This window comes from Rosa chinensis, chromosome 1 (genome assembly GCF_002994745.2).
Source record: "Rosa chinensis cultivar Old Blush chromosome 1, RchiOBHm-V2, whole genome shotgun sequence".
In the NCBI taxonomy this organism is placed as follows: domain Eukaryota; kingdom Viridiplantae; phylum Streptophyta; class Magnoliopsida; order Rosales; family Rosaceae; genus Rosa; species Rosa chinensis.
In genome coordinates this window covers 62,946,964-62,968,303 of record NC_037088.1, presented here as the reverse complement: position 1 = coordinate 62,968,303, position 21,340 = coordinate 62,946,964, and the positions used below count along the sequence as shown (strand labels likewise).

At 47.1% G+C, this 21,340-nt stretch overlaps 1 long non-coding RNA gene across 5 annotated transcripts; it reads right to left on the bottom strand.

Annotated features, from left to right (window-relative positions):
* Positions 1-16,168: 16,168 nt before the first annotated feature.
* LOC112164910 lies at positions 16,169-20,628 on the bottom strand. Of its 5 annotated transcripts, none has more exons than XR_005804969.1 (4): positions 19,962-20,628; positions 17,161-17,456; positions 16,952-17,073; positions 16,169-16,705 (listed from the first exon to the last, which is right to left on the bottom strand). It is a non-coding gene; the product is annotated as an uncharacterized LOC112164910 (long non-coding RNA). The 5 variants fall into 5 exon arrangements; XR_005804967.1 differs by having other exon boundaries at positions 17,161-17,439; XR_005804970.1 differs by having other exon boundaries at positions 17,161-17,402.
* Positions 20,629-21,340: the final 712 nt, after the last annotated feature.

The window sequence follows — 21,340 nt, the reverse complement described above, 5'->3', positions numbered from 1 at the left end:
ATGACATGAATCTAATGTTGGTCCACTTGGCAAAGTGATTTGTTATTTTGGTCTTTCTCAAGCTTTGACCTTGGTTCGAATCCCCTCAATCCTCATGCATGTTTTCTTTTGTTACAACATTTTCTATTAGTATTTCTTTAAAAAAATTATCTTAAAGGGAAAATCTTGCTTCTTCTTTTTTTTCCCTCTTTTCTCATTTTTTTTCTCCCTTTTTTTCTTTAGTTACAGCATTCTGAAATTTAGTAAGCAACCCTTTATTAGATTAGCGCGCCTACATCAAATTTTCATCTTGGAACCACCACGGCATGTATCATAAAAAAAACGAACTCTTGCATTCTATGAACAAATAAAAGCACCGAAATTATTAACTAAGAAGTAATATAAAGAGTAATTCAAATCAAGAACAACAAAGAATTATAACATTCAATTCATGTATGACATTTATCCAAAATGTTAAGTTAATTACTGTAGGCACCAAAAATTTAATGAAAATAAATCTATTAAATAATTCGGTCAACACTCAAAATTATGACCGAACAAATTTAGTCGGCATGTGGGTCCCACAAAATGTTCACGTGGCTTGTGAGTCAGCAAAATCACGCAGACTCAGAGAATGATACTTGGCAACACATGAAAGACCTGACGGCAATAAATGAATTTGCCCCGGCTAAATCAACTGATATTAAAGCGGATCAATCAAATTAAATCAATTGATTCCGAGTCAAATCAAGTATTAAATCTCGTCTGCTGATTAGATATCAATTTATTTAAATTGATCAAGACGACAATCAGTCATCCAATTAATTGGCTAAATTTCTTAATAATCATAATTAAATCGGTTACCCAAAACGGATTGATTTAATTGTGATATTAACGAAATACAATTAAAATCAGCTATCAAATTATTGGTTAATTCCTTAATAGTCGTGATTAAATCAGTTAATTAAGACTGATTGATTTGATTACGTAATTAAAGAAAATACAATTAATTATGTGTACATACGTGTACATTTGCAAGCATAATTAGCTATAATGGGCCATGCTCATTGTACCGCCAAAGGTACTAATTCCAACCAAAGGAATGACATGCGAACACACTGCCAGCCGGGCTACAGCCTCGGCGTCGGACCGCCTCCAGATCGCCACCCACGCGCCGCCACGCGCCGCACCAAGTTAAGCATCAGAAGCTTCTGAAACTAAGAACTGAAGCATATCAGTCCCACATCGAAAACAAAGACAAGATCAGTCTCTTCCTCACCTATAAAAGGTTCTCTCCTCTCTCCTCATTAATCACGCATTCAATACTTACCTACGGTTATCTTGTCAACACAAATACATTGACTAACTTAGGCATCGGAGAGTTGAAGACCGCCCAGCGCGGTCTCCCTCTGACGCCCGTTGTATTTTACTTGACAGGTAACAGGAATCACAACATAAGTACAAATATCGATCCGCCCACCGGATCAGCGTTAACTAAGGTTTAGCCACCGCTAGACTTTCAGACATTAACATTGGCGCCGTCTGTGGGAAATCCTTGAACTAAAGGTCATCCCGCTACAATCATCATGACTAACGACAGCGGGGGAAACGCTGAAGAGCAGGCGGAGCTTCCCGCCATACCCCAGCCCTCCGACCCCGCGATCGGCGTTAACCGCGCACTATTCACAACCCCGGCCAATCCCGGTGGTGAGGAAAACCCAGGCAGCAGCCGCCCGTCAGGCCAGGATCTCGTCACCATGTACGAGATAGCACTGGCGGATCTTCATAAGGCAAACAGGGAACGTGAGGAGGAGCGTAGAGAGAAGGCCGACGCCCAAAGACAGGTGGCTGCGCTCATGACACGTTTTGAGGAACTAAAAAACACTTTGGCGGCCACCGACCGCCCGGTACAGAGCGAACAGTCACGCAGTACCAGGCGTAGTCGACCCAGCGCCGGCACGGCAGCGCCAGGGCCAGTCATACAAACGCACGTACCGCTGAACCCACCAGGGTTGTCAGGAATGGGACCACCGCCCATACCCCAACTAATGTTAGAACATACGGCGGAATCCCTTCCGCACGCCAACAGCTCGAATGTCAGGGCAAGGACTGAGGATGATCCGCCCATACCTAGGCGCAAGCCAACTCGGCGGGGAAGTCAGGCCGATTCCGCCGCCGATGCAACAGCCCAGTTATTGGAAAGGATGCACCAACTGGAGCAGAGGTTAATCCGGGCGGAGACGGGCGTCCCGACATCAACTCGGAACCCGCTGTTCACTTCCAGACCCGGCCCCTTTTCCGCCGCGATCCTACAGGCCGTCAGGCCAACATATGCAAAGACCCCAAAATGTCGCCATATGGCGGAATGACCGATCCCTTTGTCCACATGGACACCTTCAAGAAGGTCACCAACAACAAGGGATTCGACGACGCCACCCTGTGCCATCTGTTCAGCGAAACATTGGACGGCGAGGCAATGAACTGGTTTTTTGAATGTCCGCCAGGATCGGTCGGCTCATTTCATGCACTGTCGCATGCTTTCCTCTCCCGCTTCATCCTATTGTCTGCCGGACATCACAACACAAGTCAGCTGTTCAGCGTCAAACAGGGGGAGGATGAGTCACTGAAGGCCTTTGTCACAAGATGGCGAGCGGCAGCATCTCAGTGCCGCGACCTGGACAAAACTATGGCGTCGGCAGCCTTCAGGAAGGGACTCCTCAAGGGACCGTTCCTCTATCACCTCAATTACAACCATCCCAATGCAACGTACGACCACGTCATGAGTGAGGCGGTCATTCACGCCCAGGCGGAATTCATCACATATGGAGAAACACCACCACCAGCAACGCCAGCAAAATCAGCACAACCATCTTCCAATCACCAGGAAGCCGCTGATAAACCCCCCTCAGCTCCGCCAGTTGACAAGAAAAGAGAGTGGCAGCAGGGCGGCCACCAAACCAAGCGGCAGAAGGGACAGCATTTTTATAAGGGAAACCGCCCAACTCATGACAACAACAGCAAGCAGACGGAGTCCTCACAGCGGTATGCAGTTTTCACGGTTCTAACGGCCTCATATGAAGATATCTATAATCAGTGCAAGGATCAGGTACCACCGCCACCCCCTCCAAAGTACCCAAAAACGGGCAAACCCAGGAACACCGGCAAGTGGTGCAAATACCACGCGGACAGCGGCCACAATACAAACAGCTGTAACGCCCTCAAAACAGCCATTGAGACTTTATACCGTGACGGCAAGTTGGAACAGTTCAAGGTACGCCAACCACCGCCAGTGATTGCCAACGTAGAAACATTGGGCCGCATCAACACCATCGATGGCGGTGCTCCAATCACCAGCATGTCTCACAGGGCAAGAAAGCGCTATGCACGCGCTAACCACCCAAATGAGGTTTGCAACATCCGCTATGAAAGATCCGCTAAACTCCCGAAGTCAGGATGGGAACCTATCACCTTTTCAGAGGAGGAGGAGCGCGGAGTACATTTACCCCATGACGACCCATTCTTAGTCGATGCCATTCTTGGCAAATTCTCGGTGGGGAGAATCTTGGTAGATAGCGGATCCGCTGTCAACGTCATCTTCAGTGGCTGCTACGACCACCTCAAGCGGAACAAGAAACTACTCCAGGATCATGAGCCACTGCTCAGCTTCTCCGGAGACATCACACAACCACTAGGGTCGGATTACATGCGACTAGTTATTGGCACTAGTCCCTGTATGGCGGAGGTGCACACGGAATTCATTATCGTCGACTGTCCCAGTTCGTACAACGCCATCATTGGTCGACCAGCGCTTAATAAGCTCAAGTGCATCATTGCCGGATACATGCTTCTCATGAAGTTCCCCACGCCCAATGGCACAGGCTGTGTGAGGGGAAGCCAACAACTGGCACGAGAATGCTATTCAACATCTGTAGCGCGGTCAACGCGCCGCCATGAAATCCTGGCAGTGGGTAATGACCCACCACCACCGAATATCTTTGAGGATCCTAGAGATGAAGAAAAGAAATATGTAATGAAGGAGCCGGTCAACCCGGACACGTCACTGAAGGCCGTCTGCATCTCAGACGAGCATCCTGAGAGGACAGTCCGCATAGGCTCCCAGCTAGACCCAGAAGTGGAGGCAGAACTCACTCAGTTCTTACGCGACAACGCCACCGTCTTTGCATGGTCCTATGCAGACATGCCTGGCATCTCCACTGAAATAATCACCCATAAACTGACCATCAAACCCTCTTTCTATCCTATCAAGCAGAAGCGGAGGGCCTTTGATGAGGAAAAATACAGGGCAATCGGACAAGAGGTCGCCAAACTACGGGACATTGGATTCATCCGCCAGGTCATCTACCCCCAATGGATCTCAAATCTGGTAATGGTGAAGAAGCCCAGCGGCAAGTGGCGGATGTGCGTCGACTTCAAAAACCTAAACAAGGCATGCCCAAAAGATAGTTTCCCGCTACCTCGTATCGATCAGCTGGTCGATGCAACCGCCGGACACGAACTCCTCAGCATGATGGATGCTTTCTCTGGATACAATCAGATCAAAATGCACCCCAGCGACCAAGAATGCACCACCTTCACCACCGACAAAGGCCTTTACTGCTACAATGTCATGCCTTTTGGTCTGAAGAACGCCGGTGCAACTTATCAGCGGTTGATGAACGCAATGTTCGCTGAGCATCTGGGAAAAATCATCGAGGTCTATGTGGACGACATGCTAGTCAAAAGCATAAAAGCCAGCGGACATGTGGCAAACCTCAGGATCATAGTAACCATCCTCCTGGCCTATGGTATGCGCCTCAACCCAGAAAAATGTTTCTTTGCGGTCACCGCCAGCAAATTTCTAGGTTACATCGTCAGCGAGCGAGGTATCGAGGCTAACCCAGACAAGGTACAGGCCATCCTTGACCTGTCGGACCCGAAGTATAAAGTAGACGTCCAGTGTCTCCAGGGCAAGTTAACCGCCCTTTCTCGATTCATCTCTCGACTTACTGACAAGTGCGCTCCATTCTTCAAACTCCTCAAAACAACTCACAAGAAGGTCATTGACTGGAACCCAGAATGTCAGGCGGCGTTTCAAGGTCTAAAGGAGTATTTGGCGGCAGTCCCTCTCCTTTCTGTCCCCGTCCAAGGAGAGACACTATTCATATATCTGGCGGTCTCGGCAACGGCAATAAGTTGCGCCATTGTTCGGCGGGAGGGTCAGGATGAACTCCCAGTATTCTACGCCGGCAGAGGCATGAACGGAGCAGAAACAAGGTATCCACCGTTGGAAAGGCTGGCTCTTGCACTTATCGTTGCCGCCAGACGCCTTCGGCAGTATTTCCAGGCCCACACGATCCATGTGTTGACCAATCAACCGCTGAGGCAGGTGTTGCAGAACCCTGAACACTCAGGGCGACTCAGCAAGTGGGCGATTGAGCTCAGCGAATTTGACATCGAGTACAAGCCAAGAACCGCCATGAAGGGCCAGGCAGTAGCAGACTTCATCGCTGAACTTACTGAGCGTCAGCCAGAACCCGGTACTCAAGCACAGCCCGGAACAGAAATGGTAACCGGTACAGCGGTGCTTACCCCACAGTCAGGATGGGACCTACATGTGGACGGCTCCGCCTGCGCCAAGGCCAGCGGCGCCGGGGTTATCCTAACCGGACCCGGGGGACTGAAGGCAGAATATGCGTTGAAATTCAACTTCAAAGCTTCAAACAATATGGCGGAGTACGAGGCGCTCATCGCCGGCCTACTCCTCGCCATTGACTCAGGAGCTGACAGCGTCAACATATTCAGCGACTCCCAACTAGTCGTCAACCAGGTCAACGACAGCTTCCAAGCCAAGGACCAGCAGCTAGCGGCATATCTGGGGTACGTCAAAACGTTGCTAAAAAAGTTCAAGTTTCACACAATCACACAAATCCCCAGGGAAAAGAACGCTAAGGCTGATTCCCTGGCGAGACTGGCAACCGCCCAACCACATCAGAGTCCGGCGGACACAAGGGTGGAGTATCTTAACAAACCAAGCATCACAAAAACTCTGGCGGAAATCTTCAACATTCAGGTCGACCCCAGCTGGATGGACGAAATCATCGCATACAAGCGCAGCGGAACATTGCCAGAAGATAAGGTCCAGGCAAGGCAGCTCCAACGAAGAGCAACCCGCTACAACATCCAGCACGGCAAACTCTACCGCCAGGGATTCACCCATCCAAACCTCCGCTGTCTAACCCCAGAGGAAGGAAGGGTTGTCCTAACTGAAATCCATAGCGGAGAATGCGGAAACCACTCGGGCGCCAGATCCCTGGCCAACCGCACAATGCGACAAGGGTACTTCTGGCCCACACTCGGCGATGACGCCCGGCAGATTTCGAGGTCTTGCCACAAATGCCAACAATTCGCAGATCTCCCACACGCACCAGCAGAGCCACTGTCAATCATCGTGGGCCCATGGATTCATTCTACGTGGGGCCTTGATCTGATGGGCAAATTCCAGACTGCCAAGGGCCAGTTCAAATACATCATTGTTGCCATCGATTACAACACCAAGTGGATAGAGGCAGAGCCACTGACGGCAATAACTACCGCCAAGGTAATTCACTTCCTTTGGAAGAATATCTATTGCCGCTACGGTGTCCCGCACACAATCATCACAGATAACGGCACACAGTTCAACAATGACGAGCTCATCTCCTTCACCATCAACTTGGGCACCAAGCTGAGGTTTGCATCTGTCGCCCACCCCCAGACCAACGGCCAGGTCGAAGCGGCAAACAAGATAATCAAAAAATTGTTAAAAAAGAAGCTCGACGACGCCAAGGGTTTATGGGCGGAGAAACTGCCAGAAGTCCTGTGGGCCATCCGAACAACTCCAACCTCCGCCACCGGAGAAACTCCTTTTTGTATGATGTTCGGCACAGAGGCTGTCTTACCCATTGAAGTTACCCAACCTACCGCTAAAGTCGAAGGCTACTGCCCAGAGACCAACAACGCCGGCGTCAATTTGGACAGGGACCTCCTAGAAGAGAGAAGACTCGAGGCCCATTTACACAATCTGCAAAACAAGCAACGGGTATCACGTTTTTACAACGCCAGAGTCAGGGCCCGGAACCTCCAACTGGGGGACTTGGTCATGAAAGAAGTCATTCCGACACCGACAAAACTCCGCCCAACATGGGAAGGCCCATACAAAATTGTGGAAGTCGTTAGCCCAGGCACCTTCTACTTAATGGACAAGGACGGTGTCACAACGCCCCGCCCTTGGAATACTGAACACCTTCGGTATTATTACAAATAGTCAAACCGCTACCCATGCGCATCTTGACTTAGCTAAATTTTTTGTTCGAATGTTTAGCTAAGGGAAGCTACCCAACGGGTACTACCCCACTTTTGTACGCTGATCAGTCAGCCATCAATGAAACGAGGAATTATTCAGACCATTGTTACCAAGTCTAGCACCGAGGGCAACTGGCAACGCCAGCAATCGTCGGCGGACTCCGTCCGCTACGCGGTGCACTTGGACCAATCTTAATTCCTTTAATGTTCCATTGATCGACAAAAGAAGATATAACTCAATAGTACTACACACACATCATGGCAAACCAAGTCAGAAATGTACTTCATTTCACGAAATTCGGTACAAACTAGTATGCCTCAGCGGCTACACAAAAAAAAAAAAATAATAATAATAGTAACTTCCGAGATCTCAGACAGGTTCAGCGATTGGCTTCGGCCTCTGCTGCTTCGACGGCTGGCGGCGCGACCGACCGGCTCGCTTGATCGGACCCTCGGGCTGTCGGACTGGGAGTCTCTAGGGTGCCGTCGGCTCGGGTGTGTGCCGCCAGAAACCCGGCACGCGACACCTCCGACGGGGTCTGCTGGGGGGTTTGCTGGGACCCCTCCGTCGGATGCGGGCCACTTTCCCCGCTGCCTGAATGAGTACCTGCAGCTTGGGCAGGCACGACTTCTGGCTCCGCCGGGGCACTCTGGACCAGCGGCACGTCAGGCTGTGAGGCCTTTACAAAATCAATGGCACCCTTCCGCTTCAACATATCTACGTTTGCTCGGGCACCAGCTTTCGCCGCCTCAGTCATCGCCTTTTTATACTCCGCCGACAGCTTGTACGCTTCAACGGCGGCGGCTGCAGAGGCACTCTGTTCAGCTGTCAGGCGACCAACCTCACCATCCAGCCGCTTCATCTCATCCAGCCTGGCGGCAGACTCCCGCTGCACTATAATAAGCTTCTTGTCCTTGGCGGCTATCTTCTCCTTCAGCAGCCCAATCTCCTGCTCCAACTTGGAGACATATTCATTCCTCTCCAGATCCCGCCGGATAGCCGCATTCAGTTTGCCACGGGCGTCCGCATAATCGCACTCCGCCTTAACCAATCCCCGCTGGATCTCCGCCACTCTCTCCTTGGCCTCCGCCAACTCCCTCTGGAGACCTTCGATTTCTCCCCTGAGCTCCGCCTCAATCCGGGGCTGCTTAGACGCCGCCACGAACATATCGTGTAACCCCGCCGATACTTGACCAAACGCAGAGCTGAAGGGCGATTGGTCAATTGCCGTCGGGCGCGATATGCCCGCCAGACCCCCGAACCCCAGCCGCTCACACAGATGGAAGAGGAACTCTCGCTCCCCTTCTGTCATGAACGGCGCGTACTCGGCAAAGGAGTCCAGATCACTGACGGGGGGCGCCTCTCCCTCCCCCACTGCAACCTTCGAGGCGGTTTGTCGGGCCTTCTTTTGTTGGCGGACCCCGATAACCACCTCTTCTTCCTCTTCCTCTTCCTCGGCGGGGGAGTCAGGCTGCCGGCGCCTCTTCTCCAGCGCCCCTTGTGTGCCAGCAGCGGTCCTCGTCACCCGAACTGGCGGCTCACCCCTGGCCTCGGTAGCAGTCTCCGTTGAAGGTACCGCCTTCTTTTGAGGACCGCGCCTGGTGGCAGGCATCCGTTCCCGCTGCCCGGTAGCAACGGTTCCCCTCTCCCCGCCATCCGCCTGAGCCCCCGCCTGCACCGTAGGCAGACCGTCTTCGCCAAGGTGAGACTGGTGTGGCATTGCCATCTCCACCGGAACCTCGGAGTGACTCAAAGCCAACGTCTCCGGGTTCACCACGGTCTGCTGGGCCGCCAGCCCCTCAGCATACATGGCCTCCAAAAAGTTTTCTATCTCCGCCCGATCCATCGCCTTCTCGAACGCGTCGCGACTTGATTTGTTGCCCGGCGGAGTTTCTATAAAAAAAAAAAGAGAGAAGGGAAAGCCAGCCACCAGTCAGACACAATTCAATTATAAAACGAAACAACAGGGTAGGATCCTCACCAATAGACCGTGTTAGTCGCAGGTCGACCAGCAACTCCCAACCAGTTAGCAAGCGGAAATCAAGCAAGTTCCGGTTCCGCCAGCAACCTCTGATCCTCGCCACCCGGCACTCTTCTGCACGCGTCAGCGTATACCGGAGTCCCGCTGCACAAGACAAACACGTCGTAAGAATACAAGTTCAAGCATGTATGCACGCCAAACATTTTCAGCGGACACAGGCCACCAACCTCGAATAGGTTGAAACTCGGACTTAATCCTAAATGACGGCCCTTCCTCGTTAGACCTAGCGTGGTACTCCCAACCGTCGGTAGCGACGCAAAACGTCCCCCGCCAATAGGACATGGAGTCCCTCAGATTCTCGATCAGCTTGGGCGCTCCCTGCCGGCGACTCAAATTTACTTGCCCGTGGCAACCTTGGCGCTTCACATATACTAACTCGTAGAAATGGAGCACTTCCGCCACGGTAGGCCCCTCGCACCCCGACAAGCGCCACAAGGAGTTCAACGCCAACATCAACCGCCACATGTTTGGACAGATCTGACCGAAGGCAAGGCCAAACTCACAAACAAGGATTTGAAGATTGGGCACCAGCGGAAGTGTCACCCCTTGGCGGAATATGGCCTCGTGCACGGCCGCACACCCCGTCGGGAGAATCGACGCCTTCTCATCGGCCGTCGGTGGTCGCAGCTTCACCGACCCCGGCAAGTGGAACGCCCGCTTCAGTCGAGCGACAGCGGCACCGCTCATCCCCCTCCCGCCTCGTCAACGGCTGTCCCATCCGGGAGGAACCACGCCGACTCAATATTTTGCTCCGCTGCCTCTTCCTCCCCGGCGGAGCCGCTAGCAGCACTATTGCTTGCCAAACGTTCGTCACGCCTAACCTTGGCGGCAGCGGCCTCACCCGCCCTAGAGCTCTCTGAACGCGGACCACGGGCCATGGTTGCTTCCCAGGGGATAGTCTGTAACGGCTCAACTTCTAGCGGTTCTGGCAGTGAGGATCCTGCATGGGCAGACGGACGCAACGAATCAATAAAAACCCCATCCGCCGCGCTGAGCGACACGTCAGACCCGGAATCCTCACTGCTCGAAATCTCTATAACGCTAGCCATCCCAAAACCCTAAAACCCACATCAGTTAGCACAAACATAGATCTAGCCTATTCTCGCGTCAGTTATAGCCAAAATAATCAAGAACAAAACCCAGAAAACCCCAAAGTGTAAACAAACACACTCAACCCAGACTCGACTATCCAAATCCTAAAACCAATGAACGCATTGGCCAACCATCATTCAATCCCCCACAAAAAACCCCCATCTCACACCTCAGAGCACACCCAGAAAAGCAAACACTACAAAACCCAGAAACTAGCAGAAGACAGAGATCCGAATACCAACCTCAGTGATGCAATCTCCGGCACGGTGGTACACAGGTACGACCAACGTCTCTGGGAATAGTGTATCCAAACTTCGGTAGGCTCCTTCTCCGGTTTCGAACAAACGGTGGCTAAGCTTTCAAAATTTTCACAAAGTGTCGAATCCCCCAGAATTTCCCCCCTTTTTATATAGACCCCAACGCGTCCTCGACCGTCCGCTCCATACCAACATCCCTTGTTAGCCGTACACGTGTCATACACCTCCATTCACTCTCCGGATTGCCCGAAGCGTCATCTCGGTCACACAACCCACAGTTACTATCATTAAAGGCTAGAAGACGGACAGGCTTAGCAGACAAGCCTACGCACGCTAACCCGCTATGGGCACGACACGTATTAACCACCGAAGGGGCAACTTCGAGCAAATCCGCCAGCGGAACGTCTCCCTTGTCACCTTCCAAGGAGTGAAGTCTCCGCTGAGCAAATCCGCCAGCGGAACGTCTCCCTTGTCACCTTCCAAGGAGTGAAGTCTCCGCTGAGCACATCCGCCAGCGGAACGTCTCCCTTGTCACCTTCCAAGGAGTGAAGTCTCCGCTGAGCAAATCCGCCAGCAGTACTTCTCCCTTGTCGCCTTCCAAGGAGTGAAGTCTCCGCTGAGCAAATCCGCCAGCGGAACTTCTCCCTTGTCACCTTCCAAGGAGTGAAGTCTCCGCTGAGCAAATCCGCCAGCCGTACTTCTCCCTTGTCGCCTTCCAAGGAGTGAAGTCTCCGCTGAGCAAATCCGCCAGCGGAACTTCTCCCTTGTCACCTTCCAAGGAGTGAAGTCTCCGCTGAGCAAATCCGCCAGCGGTACTTCTCCCTTGTCGCCTTCCAAGGAGTGAAGTCTCCGCTGAGCAAATCCGCCAGCGGAACTTCTCCCTTGTCACCTTCCAAGGAGTGAAGTCTCCGCTGAGCAAATCCGCCAGCAGTACTTCTCCCTTGTCGCCTTCCAAGGAGTGAAGTCTCCGCTGAGCAAATCCGCCAGCGGAACTTCTCCCTTGTCACCTTCCAAGGAGTGAAGTCTCCGCTGAGCAAATCCGCCAGCGGTACTTCTCCCTTGTCGCCTTCCAAGGAGTGAAGTCTCCGCTGAGCAAATCCGCCAGCGGAACTTCTCCCTTGTCACCTTCCAAGGAGTGAAGTCTCCGCTGAGCAAATCCGCCAGCGGAACTTCTCCCTTGTCACCTTCCAAGGAGTGAAGTCTCCGCTGAGCAAATCCGCCAGCGGAACTTCTCCCTTGTCGCCTTCCAGGGAGTGAAGTCTCCGCTGAGCAAACCCCGCCAGCGGAACTTCTCCCTTGTCATCCTCCAAGCGACGAAGTCTCCGCTGAGCGAAACCCCGCCAGCGGAACTTCTCCCTTGTCATCCTCCAAGCGACGAAGTCTCCGCTGAGCGCAACCCCGCCAGCGGAACTTCTCCCTTGCCATCCTGCAAGCGCGATGTCTGTTGCTACACACCTCTGGCGAAACCCTTTTTTTCATCTTGCAAAAACAACCGCCAGGCACGTCTATCAGACGCTGCTTCCTGCTGCATCCAGCGGGGGGATGTCCGTCAAACGGAAAATCCCGAGGCTACGCCTCACTGACAACGACCGCTACGCGGCGTTACCGTCAGACCGTCCCTACGGGACACGGGGACTAGTCACAGTCTACGACTGCCCTGATCAGGCAATTTGACCCCCGTCATTTGGGTGCTAAAACATTGGGCTCGCTACCCAACACCCTCTGCTCCGCGCAGCTCCCCCTCATCAAACAATTCAACGACCATCCGGAGGTCTATCTTCGCCGGGGAGTGGGGGACTCCCTGGGGGGGCCCAACAGGGGCCCACCCGAAAGGGTATAAAGCGTTTGCTCAGTAAAACCAACGGTTGACAACGCACTGACGCTAATTATGCTCTTGCAAGTCTAGCGGAGGACAACGCTTCAAACCGCCGAACAACTCCCCAACCAAGATTGCCCTCCTTGACTGGGGACTTGGGGGACTTGTACATACGTGTACATTTGCAAGCATAATTAGCTATAATGGGCCATGCTCATTGTACCGCCAAAGGTACTAATTCCAACCAAAGGAATGACATGCGAACACACTGCCAGCCGGGCTACAGCCTCGGCGTCGGACCGCCTCCAGATCGCCACCCACGCGCCGCCACGCGCCGCACCAAGTTAAGCATCAGAAGCTTCTGAAACTAAGAACTGAAGCATATCAGTCCCACATCGAAAACAAAGACAAGATCAGTCTCTTCCTCACCTATAAAAGGTTCTCTCCTCTCTCCTCATTAATCACGCATTCAATACTTACCTACGGTTATCTTGTCAACACAAATACATTGACTAACTTAGGCATCGGAGAGTTGAAGACCGCCCAGCGCGGTCTCCCTCTGACGCCCGTTGTATTTTACTTGACAGGTAACAGGAATCACAACATAAGTACAAATATCGATCCGCCCACCGGATCAGCGTTAACTAAGGTTTAGCCACCGCTAGACTTTCAGACATTAACATTATGTGTCATCAAGGCATTCCAAATTGAGAGAGACGCCGACACTATAAATACCCCTTCTCAAATCAAAAGGAAGATTTGAGCGGAAGGAGAGAAAAATCGCTCCCAAAGTTCATAAGTCTTCAAGCGCGTGAAGAGCCTTCAAGCTGCCAAATAGCCGGTTCATCACCAACCTCAAGTCAAACCACTCGTCACGTGTCAACCCTCGTGGCCATCATACGACTCAAGATCAAGCGTCAATCGCCCTTGAGCCAAGTACACCATCGAGGACGACGACAAACAGAGGGACGCAAGCAGACGGAAGAAACCTCTCCAAAGCTCAGAAGTCTCCCAAGCTCGCGAAGAACCATCAAGCTGCCAAATAGCCGGTCTCTTCACCTTGCTGACTTCAGACAAGCAAGGGAAATCACCTACAAGCTCGGAAGTCGTCAAACACCCGGAGGATCAACAAGCACCAAACACACGTGCTGATTCATCCACCATCAAAAGCCATACTCGCCACCTGACACCGCTCGTGGTTCAAATCTAATCAAGTTCAAGCCTCTACAGCCCTTGATCATCCGTCGTCTTCAAGTTGTCTTCAACAAAGTAAATCCTCTACAAGTTCTTCATCAAGCTCGTGGAGAATCAACAAGCACCAAACGCACGTGCTGGTTCATCCCCTACCAAAGCCGAAGAACACTCATCATGTGATACAACTAGTGGCTTAAATCCGATCAAGATCAAGCTTCTACAGCCCTTGGTCATTCGTCTTCCTCAAATCGTCAACATAGCAAGAAGCTCACACTACAACCATTCGATTCAAGATCAAGTACTCGCCACCCTTGGATCAAATCAACGTCAGAGATCGAATCAGAGGAGAATTTTGTGAAAGAGCATCTACAGAGATTGTAACCCGCATTTAAATTAATAAAATTATTATTTTGTACACGTGTCCTTCTTTAATTCGTTGCAGGATTTTTCGTGTTTACAATTACCATTAGAACTGTAGGCCGGATAGAGTCTGAGTGTCTCATTCAAAGCAACTTGGAGATATTGCAGGTTGCTAAGGGCTTCTTAAGTAATGTTGGCTACAAGTTCATTAGCGCTTGAAGTATTATTCAGACCTTGTTGCTTCTCTACTTTCTGTGCAATATACCGAGATGTGCAAGCATCTCAATATACAAGAAAATGTTGCACAGGAAGTTAGAGAAGCAACAAGATCTGAAATTCTGAATGATACTTCAAGCACTACTTGCTTCTGCTGTGTTTGCCGGCAGCAATAAAACCGAGGACCATCTCTCAAAGTAATTTGGATCAATCTGTACGAGACATGGCAATAAATATATATGATCGGTCAAATATTTGATGGGACGTACACAGTGCATCTGAACAATTATGAGTACTCATCAACTGCCACCGGACCAACTTAATTATTTCAGAAAACTTCAAGCAAGGTGTCTGCATTTCTTGCGGGTGATAATGTGATGTTAATGGAAAATAGATCAATTAAAAAAATAGTGATTATTTATTTTTTAGACATAGAATAGTGGTGATTTAGGTATTTTTTTTCAATTACTCTTTTATTTATTTATATTTTATTAACTTAATTTGATAATTATGTTAATGAAAGATATTATAGGCATTTTTAAAATTTGGTAAAGCCATTAACACTAAAAGAGAGCCTCCAATTATAGTAGTATAGATAGATAACGAGTTCTTCGATCTTTTAGGTAGGTACATTACGTAATTAATTCCTCTCCTACATGTAATACACGCGTTGATCAATGAGTTGGTATAAGACAACTATTCCAACTACGTATAGGGGAGGCTAGTTGTTGTGAGTAGTTGTCCTTCTCCCACGAAAAGACATTAGTGCTGAAAGGATTACGACGAAAAGAGAGAAAAGTCAGGTTGTTGCAGACATGTCCTAATTAATCTCCGATGCCAGAAAAAAGAAGGGACGAGGAAATAGGATTAGGGTAAGACTTAAAAGGGAGCACCGCCACTGTCGTTCCCAAATTGCTCTATCGATCTTGACTATTAATCCATTATGCAGAGAGAGACCTATGCTTAAATGGCTACTCAGATCTTGACTATCGATCTCTACTCAGAATGGCTATGTCAAGGGCAGAAAGGGGCACATGTAAAGGACTTTAACCGTGCATTGAAACTTTGATGGCTGAGGTGGAGCGGTTACTATCTACTGAAATAGAAGGCGACAGATTATCTCATTATAGATCACCAGAATATCACGGGCCAACAATTGCCTGCACTATAGCTTTGTAGCTTATCTTTCGCGTATGCTTGAATCTAGAACAGGAGCATACCAATTTTCTTCCAAAAAGGCGCAGAAGGATTTGGAGGATCTTCCCCTAGCAACTGATCGCTAGCCAATCTATAGTCTGACTTGACCGTGAAAGTTCCTCTTCTTTCAGGTGCCCAAGTCCATCTATCTTCATGTCCTCTTGAACTAATTGGCAGAAGCATAATCTGATCAACTATAGGAGGACGGAATAGATTACCAAGCAACAGTTGACCTGGCTCCACCATCAAGTTCGAAACCAGCTTGTAATTCGGATAAATAAAAAAAGGACCTAATTAAGGGTGTGTTTGTTATGGTTGTGCTTTTAAGAGAAGCTGATTTTTGTTTATTTTTGAAAATAAGTGGCTGAAAAGCAAAACAGCTGAGTGTTTGATAAACTGACTTTTTATAAATGCTGTCAGTGGCAAAAGTAGTGGCAAAGTGTTTAGTAAACTCAACACTAACTTGTGTTTTTTTGTTGTGAAATGACCAATTTAGACGTGAAATTATTTTTGCCTTAATTATGTGGTTATTAATGCAGTTGCATTGCTCTTGTTTTTTTTTTTTTTTCCCTTTCCTGTGAAGAACTTGACGATTAGTAACATTCAGAATTTACATATAAAATCTTTGGTGGTTAACCACCTCCATTCCATTACCCGGGGCATGTAACATTTCTTATTTGATGCCATACATAACTAGCACAGAATACTTGTGCTTCTACATCAAGCTCAAATCAAGGATCAAAACTAAAAACTATAAAATAAAAGATCATCACGAGTCCATCAACATTGGTTCCCACTTTGGAAACAAAGCTTAAAATTGGCGAAATCAGTATCATCTAGCTTCATTTCACTTCTGCTACTTGATGTATTGCTGGATGTAGACATTTCAGCATGTTTTGGAGAACTTTTGCTTGATGAAGGACTGAATCTTGATTGAGCAGGTACTGAACTTGAGTGAGAATTACTTGATGCTGAGGGGCAGGCTGAAACTCTAGCTGAAATCTGTCTCTGATTTCTCTCATCACTGGACATGCCAGATGCTGCTTTCTTAGAAGTACTGGAAGCCTGTTCCCTGGTACTCTTATCTGTCCATTCATCATCTGCATTTGCTTCATCACTAGAGCTTCCACTTAGAAAAAAATCATCTTCACTGAGATCCAAAAGCCCACCATCCTCACTCCCTGTTTCTTCCAAATCCTTCCCACTAGCAACTGCAGCAATCAAACAAGTACATGAACATTCCGTCACTATCTAGATTATGCTTTAGTCAATGGGAAATCAAGGCCAAAAGATGAAACCTCAGAAACAAACAATAAAAAAAACTAAGAATCAATCTGGCCATACAAGACTGATTCAACACTCCAAAAACAATTGAATGGAGCATCAAACATTGAAACATGCTTGATATAATCGGTTCAATCCATCAAAAATTTTATTAATGAATAAAGAGTTGGTACCTAATGCATAATTGCATACTTCAACTTTCCTTCCATACAAAAACTACATGATGGTTATAAGAGTCCATAGTTCATTCATCTGTTGGCCTTTGCCCCAAAACTGGAATGTCTTCATATCGTTTCTGCATTAACAAGAAAACATAACCTTAGAGTATGCTCAACATTCAGAATGTTGTAAACCAAATTACAACCAAAAATAGAATCTCAACTGCATAGAATGTATCTGCATACAATACATGTCCCCTACAAACATTTGATATGGCCGTGGAACTCAAAGCATCATGGCCCAAATCATTTTAAATCCTCTAGACCATGCAAGTTCTCGATTTGCTTCAATACATATACATCCAGATCCAATTACCATCCAATCATGCCTGTGATATTACTATGCACTTATGCAGAACCGCGAGCCTTGGGCAAAATGTCAGAGCAAAACCAGACTACAGGAACACTGCAATTAAATTGCTTGTTTGAACTATAGCCATCATCTGCAGTAAATCTGCTACTATCAAGAGAGAGGTAACATATAGCATATGTCAAAACATACCCAGTAACATAATAAGGATGATTCATGCACGGCATGATTATTGTCAAAACATATAGCATCCTAAGCTATCAAGAAGATGGGCCCAGTAACATAATCATCCTTATTATGTTATATGTCATAATAATTATGATATTTCAAATATGACCATTTACCAGAATCTGGAAGATAGATACTAATGTTTTGATATATGTTATATGTCATATTTGAAAGAGGTAACAGATTTTGAAATATGCTATATGTTTTGATACATGTTATATGTCATAACTGAGCCTACAAGAATAAACAATGGAAGAATCAAGAAAGAGGTAACATATACCCTGCTAGCATTGCTGCATATTTTCTCAAAACCCAATTTGGGAAACTATACAGAAACCTTTCCACTATGGTTCAAATTAGTTCCACCTAAATAAGTACTAAGCTTTTATCGAAGTCTGTTCAGGAATATGATTATCAGTTTCCTGTAGATTCTAATACTTTCATGTGAAGTCGACTCTCATATTCATGAGTCACATCTAGGAAGACAGAGTAGTGCATGTATTCTTTATTCTCAAGCATGATTGGAGTGTTTGACATAAGCATGTTGGTCGTTTCCTAAACTCTAATTTTATTTTAACCAAACTAGAAGAAAAGTGTTTAAAGTTTGTAGGGGGCACTTTGATTGGGATTGTATGGCAGTGGATATTCATGGGTAAGGATCCAAAATCTTGTCCCCTTTATCTGAGTAAGCGAAGACTAGGCCCAGCAAACTTCGAAGGACTGAGAATCCTAGGAAGCTTGCTGTTGTGTTCTTCCCGGCAGCTCCTTGTATATGCAGGCAGTGAATTGAACATTCCAAGAGAGGCTTGGCAAGATGCATGTGGCGTGGGAGCTAGCAAAGCATGAGTTTGAGAAGAAGAGATTCCGGCAATGGTATGATTTCTGGGTTTTGGTTTAAGGTTGATTGGGGGGAATTTATGGCTAGAGATTCAGAGATAGGGCTTGATCTCTTGCTTGTATTTCTGGGCTGTTGTGGCTTCTGTCCTTCTAGTGGGAGAGAGGAAGCTTGGGAGAAGAAGAGTGCTAGAGAGCTTGCTAGCCCACTCCGTTCTCCCCCTTTGGTTAATAGCAATAGCTATTTATATGCAGTTCCAACAGCTAAAGGATTTTGGTGGAAGGTCTCTACTGCTGGGTAAAGAGATGGCTTGGGTTAAATGCATGTATTGGATTTTGTAATGCTTCTTAGTCTGTCAGGTCTTGTCTAAAAAAGAGTATGGAATAGGCTTGACAGATTTTCTGCCGTGAAATCTGCTGCTGGGATTACAATCCCAAGATTGCTGGGATTATGGGTTATGTTATGCAGCTAGGAACAAGAATCCTATGTTTAGCATTTACTGTTTTGTTTGGTTCTAAAGGATTTAGGCTTGGGTTTTTGGGCTCTCTCTCTTCTTCACTTACCCGTATTACGAGTTAGGCCGTTGGGCATGAATTTTGGTCCCAAGTCCAAAATTATCAACGAGCCTAAAACTAATAACGGGCCTCATGCAATTCCGTGACCTTCCACACCACACCCATTCTTGTAAGCCCCAAGTGCGTGAATGTGGCTTGGGTCCACGTGCGTGGCGTGATGTTTGCGGGTGTAATTTTCCTCGAAATATGAATTGGGCTTAAAGCATTAATTGGGCTTGTTAGCTGGAAATTTGGGTGTCAACAAAATTTAAACCATGCATCTGTCAAAACACATGGCAGTTCATAAAGACCAACTTCAGAGCCTTGCATATATTTTATTACTATCTCAATGTTTAGAAAAGGATTCTTTCTAAAGAAGCAAGGCATACATTAATCTCATCTTTCTTGTGTAAAAATCTCATCTTTCCAAACAACAACTTTCTTAAAACCTTTAACTCAGATTATATCAAGATTGAATATGAAAATATAACCCAGCACAAAACAATGATCATTGTATTTCAAAACCAAACCGGGTGACTATCAAATCTTTACCAAGCTGAAGTGAGCTGCTGTAGTTAAAAATACAAATACACACATGTATCAAAGCGATACAAGAGCAATGAGCAAGTAATACAGATCAAACATTAATCCTATAGCCCACAACACAATGGAATTCAATCTCAAAGTTGCATTGCTGACACATGTTCAACTTCTACCAAGTCAAAAGGGGATCATCACCAATCAACACAAGTTAAACGGGTCCAGAAAATTCACCAGAATAAAATCAAACTCAACCCATTACAAATATCCAATGATACAAGGATGCTGGCAGTACTCAAATCATAGGCAAATTGAATTGACCAAATCCCCGAAATTGGTTCTAAATAGTTCTAAATATACGTACATCACAACACCCGGTATATATGTGTGCTACAAATCACAATCTACCACTCATATCCAAAACCCAGAACAAAATTGATACTTCCTTTTCATCAAAATCACACAAATTTATCATGAAATAGATTAAAAAAAACTAACCTGAATCAAATTTCCAAGCAGCCTTGATTGAGCCTTCGACTCCCAAACCAAAATCGTGATGAGAGGCTAAGGCGGCGTCAGAGGGAGGGTGTGTTTGATGCGGCGTCTGTGATGAGAGGGAGAAAGATTGATGCAGCGTCTAGAACTCTAGATACAAGGAAGAGTTTCATGGCAATTGAGTAATTGCTTCAACCAAGGGAGGATAGAGGCCGGTATTTTCGAAACTTCATTAATCTACGGTCACCAGCGCCACAGTGATATCCTGGCTTCTAGCTTCTAAAAGGAGGGGTGAGGCCGCTTCTACTTTTCGACGGAAGCCGCATCAGCTTTTGGAAGAAGCTGGGTTACCAAACGCTTCTCCATCTCCTGCTTATAAGCAAAACGCAGACAAAAATAACAAAGTGCGGAATACATGGCTCTATACAAACAACTCACCAAAGAAACCCGAATTTTGAATGAGTCTCTCCATGTTTAGCCAACAATGCAAGATTAAAGGCATACAAATTAATGTCTGAACCCCAAACCACCCTGCTCTTTAGATTACACAACTCATCCTAAGCAAGCAAATGTATAGCACGTACGCTTATCCTTAGTATCACCCCATCAAAATTGGGCACACGGTGTAACTCATCACAAAAACCGTGAGGAAGAATGTAACAATTCATAGCATAAATGGGTACAACTTTAATTAAAATTTGTTTACAAGCTGCGCTGCACTTCTCAACAACTTCTTTTTCCAACCCTCTTGAGCTTCTTACCAAGATATTTCTCATGCACCTCCCCGTTACAATCCCATCTTGATTTTTATGAAATTAAATAACATAAAATATGGTAATTAAAGAGTGCCACTATAAGAGAAAATAGAATAAGCAAGGAATTTCATTGTGACAACTCAAAATTCGTCGCAAAAGCTTGACAAATACAGAAAATTTTAGTTGTCGCACATGATCCCATCGACAACAATCAATTTGTCACATAAAGTAGGTATTTGCAAGAAATTGACAGATGTCGCCCATATGACAATATGCGACACCAAATTTCTCATAAAATGTCAATTAGGCGACAATTTCTACCAATTGCTGGTTAATGTTTATGTGACAACTTTAACTTCCTCACAAAAGATTAATTAGGCCTCGATTTTTACAAATTGTCACTTAATTTTTTTGTGACAACTAGATTTTTGTTGTTAAACATTGATTTAGAAATAACTTTTGTGAATTAATGTTTGTAGTTATTTATGTAACAGCTTCAACTTCCTCATTGAAAATCAATTGAGCAACGGATTGTCGCTCAATATTTATGTGTCAACATGGACTGCCTCACTGAAAACTAATTAAGTGATGATTTATACTAGTTGTCAGTTAATGTTTATGTGATAA